Consider the following 17,813-nt stretch of genomic DNA (forward strand, 5'->3'; position numbering starts at 1 on the left):
CCCCCGGGATGCGGGGAGAGACTTGTCCAGACCTTCCCCTCCCTCCCGGAGCTCGCGGGGCTGGGCTCCCGCCCTGTAAAGGGAGGGTTTTTTCCTCCTGTGACAGTGAGCGCAGGGGACCTCTTGTCGTTCGCCCCCAGGATGCTCGCACCTTCTGTCCTTAGAACCCCCAAGGTTTATGTGAAGAAGCGCTGGCGGGGTGCGGGGGCTCCCGGCGGTGCCTCCAGGTCCAGGTGTATATGTTTGTTTAATGCTTATGTTCACAGTAATCTAAACATGAAGTAAGTGCACTGACCCAGTGAAAGGAGGGCGAAAGGGGAAGGGGTGCTGTTTGTTTGCTGCACGCCGCGTTTCGTGCAGCCCATTAAACAGCCACGAGAGAGAAGATTTTGCTCCAGTCACGGTGTGTCAGGGGAGGGAGATGATGCTGATGAAGTTAAAATGTGAAGAAAATGGCAAAGCCTTCCCAAAACTTTGGAGAAGAAGATGTAAAATATTACTGCTCGCCTTGGCAATGTGGATTTCTTTTCTGCTTTCTGCACATAGAGGCTGTGGTAGCCTGGGGGTTTTTTTCCCTCTGATTCCCCTTCACAAGCTCAGGATATGAGTTTCTAACAATCAGGAAAGGACACAGTGTGGATAAGGGCAACAGCCAAACTGCACCCGAAGATGTTTGTAAGTCAAGGTTATGTTGGAATGCTTGAGGCTTTTTAACACCCGGGAAGCCTCTTCCTAAATCCTGGACAGGGCGTAACCATCACCTGCTGTATCCACTAACAAATGGAAAGCACATCCAAGCACTTTGGAAACCAATTTGTCCTGTCACTTTTTCTGGAGAAACAGCACTGTCTTCAGCTGCTACACTGAGGTAGCCATGTGGGGAATTTGATTTTGAATCTCCTTTCTGTATTCATGCTGGGTAATTTCCTTTATTGAAGGTGTTGTTTATGCTTTATTGAAAAGATACTTGTTGCTATCCCAGTAGATATTTCTTAGAATCATGGAAAATAACTGTATAAAGGATAATCATATGAAAGATAAAAGTTTCAATATTACAATGGTCTATCATTTTGTGAAGGACTATCTTTTACTGTCACTGGCAGGAGCCATAGGAAGAAAAGAATCAAAAAAGTGAAGGAAGAAACTTGAAATAACATTTAACGTATTTAGGCTGAATAGTGAAGCAACAGCAACAGGTGCTGGAGAGCAGTGTGGGTTAGAACAGTTGGCTGCAAACTGGTGCTCCTGCACGTTTCTATTTTATTATTTATTTTTTTTTATTTTGCATTTACTTATTTATTTAATCAATTATTATTTATTGTTTTCTCCATCCTGAAACAGTTTTTGCCTTGACATTGCAACTTTTCTTTGCAAAGAGCAGCTTTGTTTCGAGGAGAGGCTTGCTGTTATTGGAATAGCACAGGAACGTTGACCAGCATTTGGGGTTTGCCTTGGTTTTGCTACAGGAAGAGGTCTAGTGTTTTTCTTTAGAAATGTCTTCACCTTGCAAGTTTGCAGCCACTGCAGTTTTGTGATTCGGTATCTCTGATTATTTGTAATTTATGGAGGAAGCAGCTGAGCAGTGGTAAGTTTCTAAAGGAAGGAGAAGCTGAGCAATGGCAAGTTCCTAAAGCAGAGGACTATAGTGGTTTCACCTTTTGAGAACAGGCAGCAAGCTTGGATAGAAACAATTAGAAGTACTGAATTATGAAAGTGAACAAAATGCAAGCTGACCTTTGGTCCTAAACTGTCAGGAAGCTTAGTGCTGGATTGCATGTTAATTATCACTCCTCTGCCCAAATTAAATTTGTTTTGCAAGGTTTCTTTTTCTGGCTCAATGGAGGAAAAATCTATTGTTGCTTCATGCTCAGTATTCTTGATTGTTCCTGGAGTGGTGATCACAAATCAATAATAGTAACACCTTAGCTACTAGAACTGTAGTGTCAGGGGGAAATTTCATTGCTGATATTTATCAATAAGCATTTACTATCTCTTTTTTTTTTTTTTGTGGCATTGTTACGGCTCAGTAAAGTTGTTTGGGTTTTTTTTTCTACCGAAATGTATGAAGTTTGTGAGATGGAGGATAATGACAGCTTTCTGCAAACTGGGTTAAGGTGGCAAGTTGATGGTAGTAAATGAGATTACTGGTGTAGTGTAGCCTATTCCTCTGCATCTGCAAAGTGAGGGGAAGGGCAGGGGCATCAAATGTAATGTTATGAGTTTCTGAACAGTGGCTTCTGCTCGAAAGCATGTAGGGGATCAGGATGTGTATACAGTCAGCTCAAGTGGTATCTAGCAGGAAGAATGAAATGCTAAATGCAACTCAGCAGAAAAAAAATAGGGCATCAAGCACTATAATCTAAATACAGGACTTTCAAATATAGATAGGATTAAATGTAAGTTTGGTACAAAATTTTCATTTGGGCAGCTGCGTGTCAGCACTCTCATTTTTAGGCTGTTGTTTACCCAGCAGATTTTTAAAGTGATTTTGAAATGTTGTTGACTGTAATGGAAGCCATATCTGCACTGGAAAAAGTATCTAAGTAAATAAATACATAACAGATACTAAAGGATTGTTTAGATATCTACCACGTGATTTATTTGAAGCAGGAAAGGAGATATTAAAAAGCATTGAAAGGTGTAAGCCTAGGAAATGGTGAGCTGCAGGAGGGAGTGCTGGGTCTGCACTCCTCCCTGGCAGCCTTTCAGTGCCAGTCCCGTGTGTGAGGACATGACTGATGGAGCTACACTGCTGAGAGAGTCCGTGCAGGGGTGTCATGAGTACAGCTCTTGCTCCCCGCTTAGAGAAATGGAGCTCAGAGCTTCATTTGGATGATCTGGAGCAAGTTATGTTGGCAGAAGCAGAATTTTGCTGGCATAAGCTGAATTTTGCTGGCATATGCTGTATACACACTAGGAGTGCTTTGCCTTCAGAGAATTGCTGTTGCTGTTCTGCAGAGAGAATGCCCTGGAGCTCCTGGGCAGTCACAGGATATCAGCATGACTGTACCTACATCATATTTTGGTATAAAGAGATTTTAATATAAACCTCTCAAATTATGCTCTCATTGTAATGATATTTTTGTGGTATTTGCCCTTTCCTCTTCTTGCCACCATTTCCTGACTGAAAGCAGGATCTGAGGTTGCTTTGCTGAAGGACAAAGTCCCATCTGCTGTGCTGGAAAAGAAAATGCCCCTCTGCCGCCTCCTCCTTCTCTTCTAAATAGCAAAACCGTGGGCCAGCAGGCATCCCAGAGCCTAGTCTGGGGAAAGCAGGAAGCCTTTGGGCCGTTTGGAAGACAGTTGGATCGGGAGAACAGGCAGAGAGGGGGAACACAGCTGCCAGACCCCTCGGCTGCCTCCCAGGAGCTGCTGCGAAAGACAAAAGCGGTGGGAGGGCACGTCTGCACCGGGCCATGGAGCACCACAGCACACACACACAGGACTCCCTGTCCACCAGGACTCCACAACCAGCGCGGATCCTGCCTCCTGCTCCTCTCTGGCCTTCCCTTCCCACACGTGTGTGCCCTGGGTGGGCCGGAGGGAAGTTTGGCAGGTGTCCCCTGCACGTGTCGCGGGGCTCGGCTGTGCGGGGAGGTTATTTCAAAGCAAAATACAGCACGAGGATTTATAGCGCTATAAATTCTTGGCAAGATAGTAAACTGTTCTCCACAAATGCTTCATTAACTCCACAGCTCACAGAACTACTTGTGTCCGTGTTTAAATTGAGCAGGCTACTCCATTTTTTTTTTTCCCCCCCAGGAAAAGGTGGCTTTTATACGTGTAGGAGGATGCTCAGATATACTTCTTAGCTATCTGTATATTCAATTTGCTAGAAAAAGCTGCATTCCAGAAGTTTAACAACGTACCCCTGCCCGCAATGGCCATTTTTCAGAATAATTTATTTGTAGAATGATTTATTACCTTTCTCTTTGCCATCCCACTTAATGTGCTCCACTCTGCTCTCTGTAAAAGTGCTTCCTCCATAATTGGAAATCCACCTGCGTGTATGACTAAGTCTTTTTGGCTTTTATTTATTATTTGTGTTGCAGCAGTACTTAGAGGTTTTATTTATAGATATATTTACCTGTATTGGTTATGTGGCTATATATAGCTTTTATTCCTATGATCCATGTTACAACAGTGACAGAATACATGGCAATAGTTAATTTAGCCTTACAATATGGAGTTATTATGACTGAGGGGCTATTATTCCACATTTTACTGTTGGAAAACTGAGAATAAAGGATCCATTTATGCAGGTCCATTGATGGTTCTCCACGGGAAGCTCACGAGGGTTGCCCTAGGCAGGACCCCTGGATTGGCAGCCACACCACTGGCCTTTTTGGTGATTGTGACAACGCCTCAGATGTGTCCATGCTGTACGTGGCATCCTTAGGGATAAGATCTGTCCCCCAAGTCCTTGGAGCTACGGCCCCTTTAGCCTTTTCCATAACTCTTTGCCCATCTGCCTCACACCTCCTCCTTCAGCATCCACGCAGATCCCAGCGTGCTGAGGTGCAGGTGGAAATGGTCACCACTGAGCTCAAGGAAGGACAAAAGAAAGATCCAGAGGCTCCACACAGCTCTAGGGGAGGGGAAAAACAAAGACCTTGTTCTAAGGGTTGTGACTGCCATGGTCATTCTGGCCATCTGTGGAGCACCAGCTCCTTGGCATCAGGAGCGTGCCAGGCTGGCTGGAATTGCCAAAAAAACTGCTGTGTTTCTGAGCCCATGACTTCAGCTCTTACCATCACACCAGTTGTATTTTTCCCCTATTGACTTGGCCCAAACTGTGTTGTTTTTTACAGTCTCCTCAAATGTGAAACAGGGGCTGGGTTTCCTGCTGGGGCCAAATGAGCTCTGTGAGCTTTGTCCTCCTGCCACTTTGTGAAGGCATGGTAACTGTTCTGTGAGAAACCACAGCACAGGAGAGAACTCCACAGAAAGTTTTTTTAAAGATTATTTTAGGTTTGGACCTGAAAGGATTCTGTGTTACATATTCAGTCTCCTCTAACATCCTTTGATAGCTTTAAGGCAAGTTATCTTCAGGAGATATTTGTAAATGTAGAATGGGAGAGGTGACTCAGCCAAATGAAATTATTATTATTATTAATAATAATAATAATGAAAAGCACAAGGAGAGGGAGAACCCCAAGGATTCACAACCCTACACACCATCCAGTGATCTTTTCCTGTCACAGGGGCTTAAGTTTTAACTCCACCATGAGGATGTTGTAAAGAGCATGGTAATTTTAGGAAATGGATTATAGAACACATGTGGCAGATTTGACTTGTATTTGTGCCCTCTTAGTTACAGGTTTATTAAAGGAGGTTGATAAATTTACTCCATATTTAAATATGGGTAGCTGAGAGCAGGATTTGGCCTTACTACTCTGATATATACTGGGTAAAAGCACTTTAAAATTTGTATTTCTTGCTAAATAGCATAAAATTACATCCTTTCAGGTTAATTAAACCGTTTTGCAATGCTGGTTGCTGTTGATGGGATATTTAAATGTCAGATTCAGAATAAGCACTTGTGCTTCCTGATTATAAATGGCTTCCTTTTAAACACCCCAGTCATACGTATGTGGTCAATACATCTAAAGCATGTGGGTTTCTGCTCTGCTCCATCTGCATTTCCATTTGGGCCACAATAGGGTCAGGCACCCACTGGTGTCAAAGGCTGAATAAAGACTCTCAGGAACTGAATAAGACCTGATTAGGCCCAACGTGGGATTCCTTACGCAGCCAGAAATTCCCAGTGAAGGCAGTGGAGTGTTCAGCAGGAAAGGACAAGCAGAAGTGGACTCACACTGGCTGTTGTAAGGATCCAGGAGCAGCCTTTCCAAATTTGTTTCTGTGGGAGCTGGCGAACAAACACCCCACTGCCAGAAGATTAATGACCAGGGAACAGTAGCAAGTCCAGGTTTTGTAGACAAGACCTGTCCCCTGCAACCTTTCTGTCACTAAGCATCCCCTCTGCACGTTCACATGCAGTGGGATGTAGGTATGGATGTGCTCCTTCGGTGTTTATGGGATGGATTTTCCTCCTGTGAGTGCCTGGGAAGTGTCTCTACTGAGGAACACGAGCAGAAGGAGATTAACTGAAAACTACTTTTGTTTTGTCGATGATTCCTGCTGAAGAATGATGGAGCTCTCAGCACATTTGTGTGTCTAGTCCTTATAGCCAGAAGTAATTCATTGGCCTGTGTACAGAGAACCAAACAAAGAGACCAGGTTAAATGCCACGCTCCAGTTTCATGCCTTTCTTGGGAGCAGTTTTAACTGCCTAATAAGGAAAGTCTTAAAAGTTAGGAATATAAAAATTTAGAAGCTTGGGCAGCAGGGCAGGGAGGTGATTCTGCCCCTCTGCCCCTCAGGTGAGACCCCCCTGCAGAGCTGCCTCCAGCCCTGGGAACAGCACAGGAAGGACATGGAGCTGCTGGAGAGAGTCCAGAGGAGGCACCAAGATGATCAGAGGGATGGAGCAGCTCTGCTGGGAGAGTTGGGATTGTTCAGCCTGGAGAAGAGAAGCTTCAGGGTGACCTGATTGTGGCTTTTCAGTGCCTGGAGGGAGCCCATAAGAAAGATGGAGAAGAACTATTTCCAAGGTCCTGGAGTGACAGGACAGGGGGGAATGGCTTCAAACTGACAGAGATGGTTAGATGGGATATTAGGAGGCAATTCTTCCCTGTGAGGGTGGGGAGGCCCTGGCACAGGTTGCCCAGAGAAGCTGTGGCTGCCCCAGCCCTGGAAGTGTCCAAGGCCAGGTTGGATGGGGCTTGGAGCAACCTGGGCTAGTGGAAGGTGTCCCTGCCCATGGCAAGGGGTGGCACTGGCTGGGCTTTAAGGTCCCTCCCAACCCAAACCATTCTGGGATTGTATGAATATATAGGCAGTACCCTTATGGACGTTTCTGTGATATTTTCCTACATACTTATGTATCATCCATGTAAACAAAGTTCTGCTCCCTCGTGCTAATGCTGAGAGTTTACAGCACATTATTGTTTTGATGCTAATCAGAGTATCTCCCATGGAGAGCTTTGATTCACTTCAGAAAAGCGAGGAATGCTCTAAAAACGGTGATACACTGCAGCTATTTCATTGTAATTGGAGGCTGTCTGTGCCTCACGGAAATTACCAGGCAAGCATTCTTGAAAATGTCAGAATTTTCAAGTTAGTTCTATTTAAAATGGGGGCACAAGAATGCAGGGGGACGGATAGAAAATTTGAGGGCTGTGTGATTCAAACTTGAAGTGCGGTTTGTAATAATGAAAGATGATCACTTTAGGGCTGGGGAAATCATCTCTTAGGTTTCCTAAATTACAGGATGCATAAACACATCCACTTATTCTACATGTGCTGTTACTTTAATAAAAGGCACCACTTTAGAAAATGAAAGGCTTTGGAATATTGCCAAATGTCTTAGTTCTATTTATTGTCAAAAGGTGGGTTTTTTTCATTATCCACAGAGTTTGTGGGATAGTTGAATAATTTGATGCCAGACTGCAAACTCTGTATTTATCTTATTTCAATGTTCATCTTGCAAATACAGGTATGATAAGATTTCCTGTTGCTGTTCTGACTGTATCAGGATTTGGCAATTGGTCTGCTACTGATCTCGAGATGTGCCTTTGTGTCTTTATTTAAATTAATTGGAAAACTGTAGCAGGAAATACTGCTCTTAAATTATTTTATGTATAAATGCAGGGGGGGTGAATGTGGGTGGGAGAGGTGGAGAGAGAGACTAAATGCTGTAAACACAGAGTGCTGCTGAATACTCAAGTAGTAAATAGAAATATCTTAGAAGTCATTCCTGACAGTAATAAAAGCAGCAATTTGATTTCATCTGTGGGTAATAAACTGGTTTCACATTGCAATAAAAGTGGTGCTTATGTTATATTAATATTTATTAGCACTTATTGATGTTAGGGTTTAGTTGTTCTCTTTTCCTCACATCACAGCCATTTTATAAAAACTCAAGTTAAATTGCTACACAATAAGCAATTAAAATTGTCTGTGCAGGTGAGAGAGAGAGAAGAAAATAATCTGCCTGTGGAGATATTCCTGGAGGGAAGGGCAGCCCCTCTCTGCTTAGAGGGTTGTGCTCAAAGTGATGGAGTTCTGCTTCCCCCAGTGAAAGATTTGGCTCTCTGAGAGCACATCTCAGCCCCCCAGCTCGGCTGTGTTCAGATCAGGGTTTTTTCCTGGCTGTCCTGTTGCCTGAGGGGGTGTTTGTGTCCCCCCTGCCCTGCCCTGGGCAGTGTGGGTACCGTGTGCTCTGTGCAGTGGCCTGGCTGTGTGACGTGGGGGGGGCTGCAAACTCGCACAGTAAAGTGAGTCAGAAAGTGCTCTGATCCAAATTTAACCAAATTTGTTCAGCTCTAAAATTAGAGAATAGCTGAATGGCAAGACAGAGATATTTCAATTTCCATCAGTGACAGGGACAGTGTGTTGGCGGATGCCTGTTAGCAGCTCTAGCGTGTTTTTGATACTCATATATGTGTGTATGGGTGGGAAACAACTAGTTCCTTTTATTTATCATGAGCCTGTTTCTTCTTTGACTGCCTTTAAATCACTCTTGGGTTTGATGTTCCTTCAGAGCAGATAATTCTCGTGCAGGAGGTGCACTGTAGTCTTGAGTCACGTTTTTGGCCTCTCAGTAGAAAGACTTGCATTGGACTTGGGATTTTTATCATTATGAAAACTGAAATATAGACTCTTTTAAGATAAGGCAGGTACCAGGCAAGGTAAGACAAAGCAAAATTCTTTTTGTTCATCTTACAGTCAGACTTCAATATCAATAATTTCAGAAAACAGGTTCGAGTTTATCCTTCACTTGAGCATAACCCTGAGTGTAACATGTGTATAATTCACATGCCTTCAGCAGGATTAATCATGTGCTTGTAACTGAGTTTGTATTTACCTGCTTTTCTCTGCTGGGGTCTTAATCTTTTTGATTGTTCTGATTCTTTGGCCAAATATTGTCCTTGGAGATTTGACCAGTGAAAGCAAGAACATGGTCCCACTGCCTTTGTACGAGATGTTTCATTAATGGGTACAACTGTTTGTTTGGGATTTTTTTGCTCAGTGAGATCTTTATTATAGACCTCTGCTTAGCCTGTTTCTCTTTGGTTTTATTAAGACCCCGTTTCAGTGACTGTGTCATCAAATTGGCACGTGCAGTGATGGATTGTGATGTTACAAACAATTTGATTGTTGCCTTCCTCACTGAATCAAACAGTGAGAGTGGCTGGGTGGGAGGGAAGTTCATTTTTATATACAAGATCACTGAACTAGCAGTGATTGAATAGGTAATACCACGGCTGCATGACAGCTTTGATAGGATTTAAGCAACATCGTGTTTCCTGTAGTTTGCTGAACTGGTAATGATGATTTAAGGGTCTTGCCTTAAATGTTTGCTGTCCTTACGGGTGTAAAATAAACCCACAAGTCAGCCTTGTTTAATTTACTGTCATATTCCTTTCTCTTTGAAGAATCAGTACACTAAGATGTTTTTAAAAAGCAGATATTTTAGCATAATAGTAATGATGATATTGTAGGAATTTGGCAGGGATACTACAGGGTATGATTTTAGAATGATAATGGTAATTAGATGGTAATTAGTTAATATTTGCTTTAATAAAACCCCACCACCGTATTTTTCTGATTTCACAATGTTTTCTTCAGGGTGAAACATTACTGTATTCATTCCCCCTGCACTTGTCTGTTCAAAATACAAGCCAATAATCTATATTCTATATACTTATGCCACTTTCTAACCTTTCTTGTTATATGGAAGATTAGACACTGCATTTGTTGGTGTTGCTGGAAAAGTCCAGCCTCCCTAATAAGTATGAGAAGATAAAAAGCTTCAGGTTTCTGCCATATATGTGTTCTTAAGTGGGCTTTAGAGCCAGAGGGAGTGGCCTTGAACCATCACAATGATGGCTCAAAGTGTTTACACTTTGTTCTCAAGTCTTGAGGCATGTGAGCTCAAACTCTAATTCCTCTGGCCCAAGTCCAGAAATTGGGTTTGAATTTAGAAGTTCTTACATTGCATAGAACCAGAATTAAACTGTACCATGATACACACACTGCCTTAATGACAAAGTCTTAATAACAAAGTGTTACTCAGCAAATTCTCTGAGCATTTTCGCATGTGTGAATTTGGAATATCTCCACTGAAGTCAGGTCTGGTGAAGCTTGATTCATACCAGCAACTAATCTACAAGATGCATCACTATAACTATAAAATGCATCATTTTCATTGTCATCTTTCTAAGAACAATACCATAGACTCGATAAGGAATTATTATTATTATTATTATTATTATTATTATTATTATTATTATTATTATTATTATTATTGATGTATTTTCTTTGAAAAGGAACTTTTAACCTATAAAAAACCCCACCATCTTTTTTGTGTGTTCATCCTAATTTTATGATATTTATGATGATTCCATGGTTGTCCAATTAAAAAAAAAAAAAAAAAGAAGAAAATAATACATCTTTCCCCTTTTAGCTTTGGGAATGGCTGGGTTGAAGTTCTGATCTTTGCAATGTTATCCATAACATGGACTTTCACTAAGCTAAAACTCATAAATGCTCATGATTCTGCCTTGATGAAGACATCATGGTAGCACTGTCTAATTTGCATGCTGAAAACACAGCATATTTTCTCTCTCTGTCTTTTATTTCTGGCAAAAGAGATTTAGACAAGATCTTTGGAAGTCCTTCAGTGTGGAAGTGCACTGGCTGCCCAGAGTTCAGAACTTAGATCCCAAACTCTGCTCTCAAGCCTGGGCCCAGGTGAAATCCAGGAATGCCTCTCTTTCTGCTGGTCATATTCCCAAAAAATGTTTGCACTGGGGCACTGTAGGAGCTGCTGCCACATTAGCAGGGTTGGACAGGGGGGTGGCCAAAACTTTGGAGTGGTTGGTTCTCTTTTCCCTCACGGATGTTCTGTAACCACTGGGCCACCAGACCACGTTCCTTCTCCTCTCACTGACTAATTTAGCAGAAAAGCTTGGGAGAGTCTTTCTCCCAAGTTAAATAGCTTACAGAGCCATGTGTGAGTGTAGCATCTGAAACACTCCTTCCCTCAAGTGGATGACTGGACTCCCAAGAAACTGGTTGAAGGGAAAGATGGGAAAGGGAAAGAAAAGCAAGCGCAGGTTCCATGGAGTGTGTTTGGAATGGAACTGGTTGAACTCAGGTTGGTCTCCAGGAGGGGGCTCAGGGAGGTGAATCCCAGTAGGAATGAGGCAGGTCTCCTCTTTCAGAGCCAAATACCAACGCCTGGAGCCAGTAATGCAGCTGACACCATCACGGGTGATGTTTCCAGACATGTCCCAGAAGCAAAACTTCAGGTGTGCAGTGAATATTGATAGTTCAGTTTGAAGCACGTGAGCATTTCCCTGTCTTTGGGGCCTGGCAGCAGCTGAGTGGGGGGGTTTCAGAAGGGGATTTTGAAGTCTTTAGGTGGAGCCACATTGGATACAGGCACACTGGGGCTTTTTCTGAAACTCAGCCTTCTAGGACCTTGGAAGATGTCCCAGTGTCCAGGTTTGTCTGGGACTAACAGGATGAAACATCCTAAATAGGAGCCAGACAAAGCCCTAGGGGGTAGATAGTAAACCAGAGTTGTGGTTTGACTCTTTTCTTCTTTTCTTATGATTTCTGCACTCTAGAAACAGATACAATTTGAAGGCTTGTAAACAAAGGAACCTTTGCTGACTTTAGTGTTTATAAAGCTAGTTCTGCTAGCACTGGTATTCATGTAGCATCTCAGGATGAAAAGAAGATTTTCTGTTTACTAGCTTTAAAATTTCCTGGCTCTATCCTTGCAGGGAAGCACTGGTGCTCACTTTGGTCTCTATTACAACTCTGGAAAAGTATTATGTGTAATATATTATTTTGTGTTCTGAAGTGTAGTTTGTGTAGTCATATATATATATATGTATCTTATGTATATATTTATGAAATTTTTTAACACAAGCATAAATTTGCCAAATCCTTTTACTGTCTGAGCATAAAAGATCAGCCTTTTTATTTGGATCATCCCAGAATCAATGACATTTGTAAGCGAGTACTACAGAGTTTATCACCCTCCAAGACTAAATAAAGCCATTTTCTTTTACTAGAAAAAGTGGTGGCACCTCTGTGGCAATATCTGCAATGATTTTTCACAGCTGCAATCCCAGAGCTGTGGAATACCAATGTTAGGAATTCAGCAGCAATGGTGATTCCACCATGCTGTACTTAAGCAGTATTTACCACTACTTTTGTTGATGGGCAGGTGGCTCAGTATTGCTGAGCAGTCTGCCTAAAAATGACATAATGCAAACTTATGGGATGTACTGCACGTTCAAATTAACATTTGCTGGGAAGTCGTTGAAAGATATTGCTTCCTTTTTATTTTTCTTAATTATATCAACTGCATAATGTTAAGATCAGACATATTTATGCACACTCTGTATGGAATTCAGGTGACGTCTTCATGTTCCTCCCCCAAGCTCTGTGCTCAAGGAGGTTACTTGTGGTCCCAACATCCAGTTATTGTGGCTGAACGGATCTCATAGCTCCCTTTCTCAAAAAAGGTTGGAACTGTCATTCCATCTTCTTCGTGGGTTTTGTCTTCCCCTCCCTCTCCCTCTTCCCCACTCCAGATAAGAAGCACTGCTTTTCCCCTTGTCTGTTTTCTGTTGGATACTTTCCTGAGCAAATTCAACTTCCTTTCTCCTGGTCGGGAATCTGAATTAGCTCCGCTCAGGCCTGACAAAAGGGACTGTGTGGCAGCAATTAGATCATCTCAGGCTGTCGCTTCCCTCATGTTTTCCAGTTCCTCAGAGTGACTGAAGAATGCCTGATAAAAACTCAGAGCAAAGAGTGCAGAAGCAGCTCCGAGCCCTCTGGGTGGTAAGGTGGAACGATTTGGAAGATAATCCCAATCTTTCAGTAGCTGTTAATGGGCCGTTCTCATAGGCGAGGATTCCCAGATCGCTAAGGGATGACGGTCATTGCCTCTATTTTTCCTCCCCTTGCCTTCTCCTTCCATCACTCCTGCCTGAGCTCGCTCGAGGGAGAGGGTAGGAACTGCTTTGTGTGACGCTGTGCATACATTTCCCTTTGCTCGGGAATATTTCTGCAGACTGTGAGCAGAGAATAAGTAATTTGAAGACATTAGTCATTAAAAACATCATCAACCTGGAACAGGTTAGTAGTTGAACAGCAAATCTTTTATGAATCAGCTGAGCAAGAGACTATAGGTGTGATCACAGCTGCTGAGTGTTGTAGAAACTCAGTGAGACTGTGCTCATTTGTGCAGGAGGAGGAGACTTAATTAATTGAATATGATTTCTGAATAAGGCTTCAAATCACAGAACAGGTATGTGCATGCTAATGCAGTTTGCATGGCCGATCTTTCTTTTTCTTTTTTTTTCTTTTCAAAAATTTAGAGTGTGATCTAAGGGCTGTGCAAAAAAATCCTGACTGTTTCCTTCGATAAAAATAATGGTGCCTTAGAAAAAATCCCCACCAGTAAATAATGTGGTGGAAGCTGTGTTTAAGAACAGGTATTTGGCACAGCTCTGTACCTTCTTGTGTAAGTAGCTGGTGGGATTTCTGAACCAGGGAGGCTCATGGACTGTATTCATCACGTTTTCCCTTTGCCAGAATACACTGTGTTCAAACAGAGTTTGTATTTTGGAGTGCACCCAGATGGGAATGTGCAAGTGGCAAGAAGCAGTCTGAAAATCCTGAGGGCCATGGTAAAAGCTGAGATAAATTAGGTGGTGCTCTGAAAAGCGTGAGAGCCCCAGGAAAAGCAGAACATTGTTTGTTTTATCTCTGCATGTTCTCCTCTGACACCCACAGCAGCTGTGATCCCACCGTGGGCTTCCTTGCACGGGAGTGGTGATGGAAGGGATGAGCAGGAAAACCTCAGCAGCAGCTTAGAATCGGGGTTCCAAAGCAGGTGTGGAATTTAGGGTGGTAACTCTGTCTCCTGCTGCTTGTGGCCACCCCCAGTGCAGGACCCTGGAAAGGGCGGTGAGAGCAGCTGGGACCGTTCTGGGGCAAAAGTTCGAGTTTTAATGTTAATTTGTTATAGCGAGGGTTGGTTTAAATGGTGGTTTTAGTGCCCAAAGAAAGGATGGTTTCGAAAACACCAATATTTTGACTTGTCTTTATGATTGGCTACTTCTTAACAATAATACGTGTACATGCAAAAGCATGATGAATGAATTCTGAGAAAAGAGAGAGAGAGAGAACAAATGCTTTTAAAAGCTGGAAAATCCTTAAATTCCTGTGAAATTCCAGCGAAATTACTGTTTAACACGAAGTACGGGTCTGAAATAATAACCTGCTTAGGATACAGTCTGAGTGTGAAACCGAAACATTTTTGCACCAGATTATTTAAAATACAATTGTTTCACCGGATTCTTGAAAACCAAGAGTGATTTCCACGGATTTTTATACAAGTTGAGTCTGGGAGGAAAGAAAAAAATACGTGTGTGTACGTGTCTTGCAGGAGCCTCAAAGTTATGTCCGAGTGCTCAGTGCTTTTTCTGGTGGGCTCTCTGGAAACATGGCAGTGTTGAGATGTTTGGGTGAGCGGGCATCCGGGATTAGTGAGGGAAGGTGCAGGAAGTTTTAGGGCAAATGAAGTTGGAGGCTGCTTACAGTGCTTGGCATTTATATAAAGCAAGCTCAAGGTTGAATGCAGCATTCAAGTTGTAAAATGGATGTAGAATGGGTAAAAAAACCCCTGCAATTACTTCAGCGACGATCCATTCAGGTTAAGAATTTTCATCTTTGCTGTTGCCATAGCAATCTGTTCCCCTGTCACTACCACATTAAAAATCCATTCTGTAAAACTGTTGTTGCCAATATTGAACACATAACAGACAAAAACATTTTTTTTAATAGCTTAGGTGTCTTATTTGCAACACGAAGAGGACCTAGATCTTAGAGAGATGCATATGTACTCTAAAAAGGAAAAGATTAGTGTTTCTGTAATACATTGTAGGAACACAATATTTGTGCTGCAGCATTGATGTCAGTATAAAATAGTTTGCAAATAATACAGCAATGCAGTGTCAGTTTAACTCAAATAATTGAACTGTTCAGCTGAACTGCACCAAACCCATATGTCCCTGAGTTAAGCACTTTTTTTGGTGATGTGCTGTGGTGAAAGGCTTTTCAAACTGTGTGGCTCTTTAACCTTCTGTTACTCACTGAGCCTGATTCTCTTTGGTGAGTGGCTGGAGTGATTTTACTTATCCTGGTGTAATTCTGGAAGGGGAGGACAGTTTTACATCTGTGACCTAATCCTAAACTGCTCAAGGACCCAAGCACAACAATGAGTTTGTATGGATAGTGAATGATAGGAATAGATTATTAAGCATTTTTTTGGTGCATCCAAAGGAGGGGGAGAAAAATATTTGTAATTCAAAGCAACCATAGCAATGTTCTGACAAATGTATTTGCACGCACTGAGTAAAATGCAAATATCTTTCAATAAAGTAGATATACATATCTCTGTATATATATATATATATAAAAATATGTATTCATTCAGGTCTGAAATGCAGAATTTACTAAAATCACAAATATGCGTAAGTCCTCGATTTAAAAACTCAGACATTGACTAAATAAGTCAAAACATGATATTTGGAAGCTGAACATATGGTCCTTACTCTGATCACTGACAATGGAAATCTCATCCCTGTTTCTGCCTCCACATCCTTTTATCCTTTAACCATCTCTAGCCCTTGAATTCTTATTCCCTGTCCATGCCACACCTCTTTGTTTCACTTTCTCTGTGTTCTGCTTGCCACTGTCCCCACACTTCTGTCCCTCAGTTGCCTGTGAGAGCCTCGATCCAGGGATGGCGTTGATTTAATGCAGGAGAAGCATAGGAGGAGAAAATATAGCAAATGGCTACAGTGCTATTGGGTATGAATAGAAGTGAGGGCGAGAAGTGATTTGCTTTTTTAGCTGCACTTGGCAATATCTCTTAAATTTTTAATTTTCTTTTGGTTGAATGGGAGGAACTGCTTTTTTTGTCTTTTAATGCAACTGTGTCTTCTTCTTTGGGGGCTTTTGAGTTTGTTTTCCCTTTTAAAAGTTATTATTTTATTAGTGAGTAAACCGACCACTGAAAAGGATCTGGATCCCTTAAATGCACACAGTCAAACCTGAGGCCAGCTGAAACTTGGCTCTTCTCTTTCCCCCATCCCTCCACATCATAGGTGTTTCAGGGGGTCACCAGAAAAGCCCAGACAGACTTAGGTAGAGGAGAGATTCAGAGTTTTCTTTGACTTTTATGGACCTTTTTTTATTAAAATGCTTAGCGCCGTAAATGTAGAAATAAGGAACTCATTTATCTTGACAAAAGTGCTGCCATAAACTATTCAGCACTCATAAAATAACCTTTTAAATTATTGTTTCTGCTGGTATCGATAAATTCATACAAAGTGCTTAAAGGTCAGGCATTGCCAGAAAAATGTCTTTTCAGCTTGTTAATTAAAGGTTTATAAGAATGTGCACCCGCTTGCTCTTTGGGCAAATCGGAAAAAGAGGAAGGAGCAAAAAAATAGGCCCACAATGATGAGAATGATAGTGTGGAGTTAGTGTGTGACGAGTCTGTGATCCACCAGGCTCAGCAGGGCAAGCCTGGACAGTCTGGGAGGAAAACCAGGGTGACCCTGGGAAGAGGAGGAGCAAAAGCTTGTTTCCCTTTTTGGTGGGGAGGTGTCGTGATTCCTCCCCTCCTGCAGGGCTGAGGGGCCAGGGAGTGTGAGCAGTGTGTTTGACCTGTCACAGCTTGAGCCCTGGGGAGTTTGTCCAGCCTGGCCAAGGACATCAGATAAGGACCTTAACTTTTTGATTTGCCAGGCTGGAACAAAGCAGTGCAAAATGTACCCAGAGCCAAACTGCCCAACCACCTTTCTGGCACCTGCACCCCCTTCATGGCAGAGCCCAAAACTGGGATTCTCTGCTTTGTACTTTACCATCCTCATGGAGACATCCTGCTCTGTCCTTAAAACCTTGTCCTAAAGGTGAGGTGGCTCAGATGGAACTCTCCACGCCCAGATGAGATGAGGTTAAGCCATCCCACGGATGAGACACTGGAAGTCTGGCTTGGATTTTCACCTGCACAGCAGTGTAGCCCTGGCAACATTATTTGGCCTCTAAATCCAGATTTTTTTGATCACTAAAGCAGAGACAGGAATACTGACCTAGGCAAAGTATCCTGAGATAACAGATGAAATATGTTACAGGGAAAGTACAGAGGCTTCTGTCGTTGAATCCTGGTGATTTAACAGCTTCAACTATTTATTGCCCAAGCTGGGAAACAATGGCAAAACAATGTAAATTGTGAAAAGTAAAATAGATGCTTAGATATCTCCCTGTCTGAACACACTATAATGCCATTATTAATGCGAGATTAAAGTTTTGAATTTTCCCTTGGCCATATAATTTCTATACTGAGATTGTTTCCTTGAATATTAAATAACAGGAGGCTGCATCTTTGTCACTGAAAATTTCATAACCTAAGAGAGGCATAATTTGTTTCTGTTCTCTCGAGATCACTGCAGAACTCCTACTTCAGGAAAATAAATCTGTTGAATTTCTGAGAGTGCAGGTGACAGGGCTAATGGTGGTTCTTTTCTCTGATACCCACTGACAATTCATCCTGGCTTTGCCTTCAAGTGAAGCTGAGAGAACAGGGCAGTAGTTTCATGGTGTTTCTTGTTTCTTCTCTCCTTCCCATCCCATTTGGCTCAATTGTTTTG

At 42.3% G+C, this 17,813-nt stretch overlaps 1 protein-coding gene across 2 annotated transcripts in view; it reads left to right on the top strand.

The window, feature by feature from the left end:
• Positions 1 to 17,813, top strand: part of PHF21B (PHD finger protein 21B) — a 146,285-nt gene that overhangs the window by 87,483 nt on the left and 40,989 nt on the right. The gene's annotated exons all lie outside the window — the stretch shown is intronic.

Source organism: Corapipo altera, unplaced genomic scaffold (genome assembly GCF_003945725.1).
Source record: "Corapipo altera isolate COAL_440 unplaced genomic scaffold, ASM394572v1 239, whole genome shotgun sequence".
NCBI lineage: Eukaryota > Metazoa > Chordata > Aves > Passeriformes > Pipridae > Corapipo > Corapipo altera.